This window comes from Equus przewalskii, chromosome X (assembly GCF_037783145.1).
Source record: "Equus przewalskii isolate Varuska chromosome X, EquPr2, whole genome shotgun sequence".
NCBI classification, from domain to species: domain Eukaryota; kingdom Metazoa; phylum Chordata; class Mammalia; order Perissodactyla; family Equidae; genus Equus; species Equus przewalskii.
This window is the reverse complement of record NC_091863.1, coordinates 114,865,835-114,867,556: the sequence shown is the minus strand read 5'-3', so window position 1 is coordinate 114,867,556 and position 1,722 is coordinate 114,865,835. Positions and strand designations below refer to the sequence as shown.

At 34.6% G+C, this 1,722-nt stretch overlaps 1 non-coding gene across 1 annotated transcript; it reads right to left on the bottom strand.

The window, feature by feature from the left end:
* Positions 1-702: 702 nt before the first annotated feature.
* Positions 703-809, bottom strand: LOC139081214 (U6 spliceosomal RNA). The gene has a single exon (XR_011536337.1). It is a non-coding gene; the product is annotated as a U6 spliceosomal RNA (small nuclear RNA).
* Positions 810-1,722: the final 913 nt, after the last annotated feature.

Sequence of the window (1,722 nt, the reverse complement as noted above, 5' to 3'; positions counted from 1 at the left end):
GTGCCACCAGGCAGGCCCTGAAATTGTATTCTTGAGTTCTCTTTCTATAAGTTCATTATTAGAGTACAGCAACGCAACTGATTTTTGTAAGTTGATTTTGTACTGCACAACTTTGCTGTAGTTGTTAATTATTTCTAATAGTTTTATGATGGATTATTTATGGTTTTCTATATATAAAATCATGTCATCTGCAATTAGTGAGAGTTTCACTTCTTCATTCTCTTTTGGATTCCTTTTTTCTTTCTCTTGCCTAATTGCTCTGGCAAGAATCTCTAGTACTATGTTGAATAAGAGTGGTTATAGTGGGCATCGTTTTCTTGTTCCTGTTCTCAGAGGGATGGTGTTCAGTGTTTCCCCATTTAGTATGATGTTGGCTGTGAGTTTTTCATATATGGCCTTTATTATGTTGAGATAATTTCCTTCTATCCCCATTTTGATAAGAGTTTTTATCACAAATGGCTGTCGGATCTTGTCAAATACTTTCTCTGCATCTATTGAGATGATCATGTAGATTTATTCCTCATTTTGTTAATGTGGTGTATCACATTGATTGACTTGCGGATGTTGAACCATCCCTGCATCCCTGGAATAAATCCCACTTGATCATAGTGTATGATCTTTTTTTTTATTTATTAATGTTATGATAGATTACAACCTTGTGAGATTTCAGTTGTACATTTTTGTTAGTCATGTTGTGAGTACAAAAATATGGAACGCTTCATGAATTTGCATGTCATCCTTGTGCAGGGGCCATGCTAATCTTCTCTGTATCGTTCCAATTTTAGTAGATGTGCTGCCAAAGCGAGCACTAGTGTATGATCTTTTTGATGTATTGCTGTATCCAGTTTGCCAATACTTTGTTGAGGATTTCTGCATCTAAGTTCATCAGCGATATTGGCCAGTAATTTTCCATTTTTTTGTCTTGTCCTTGTTAGGTTTTGGTATCAGAGTGATGTTGACCTCATAGAATGTGTCAGGAAGCGTTCCATCTTCCCTAATTTTTTGGAATAGCTTGAGAAGGATAAGTGTTAAATCTTCTCTGACAGTTTGGTAGAATTCCCCAGGGAAGCCATCTGGTCCTGGGCTTTTATTCTTTGGGATACTTTTGATTACTGTTTCAATCCTTTACTTCTGATTGATCTATTCAGATTCTCTATTTGTTCATGATTCAGCTTTAGGAAGTCTAAGAATTTATCCATTTTCTCTAGATTGTTCATTTCTTTGGCACATAGCTTTTCATAGTATTCTCTTATAATCCATTGCATTTCTGTGATATCCGTTGTTATTTCTCCTCTTTCATTTCTAATTTTATTTATCTGAGCTTTCTCTCTTTTTCTCTTTGTAAATCTGTCTAGGGGTTTGTCAATTGTATTTATCTTCTCAAAGAACCAGCTCTTTGTTTCATCGATCCTTTCTACTGCCTTTTTGTTTCAATAGCATTTATTTCTGCTCTGATTTTTATTATTTCTCTCCTTCTGCTGACTTCGGCCTTTGTTTGTTATTTTTCTAATTCAGTTAGGTTTAGTTTGAGATTGCTTATTCGGGATTTTACTTGTTTGTTAAAGTAAGCCTGTGTTGCAATGAATATCCCTATTAATAGAACTTTTGCTTCATCCCATGTGAGTTGGTATGATATGTTTTCATTTTCATTTGCCTCCAGATATTTTTTGATTTCTCCTTTAATCTTTTCAATGATCCACTGCTTTTTCAATGGCATGTTGT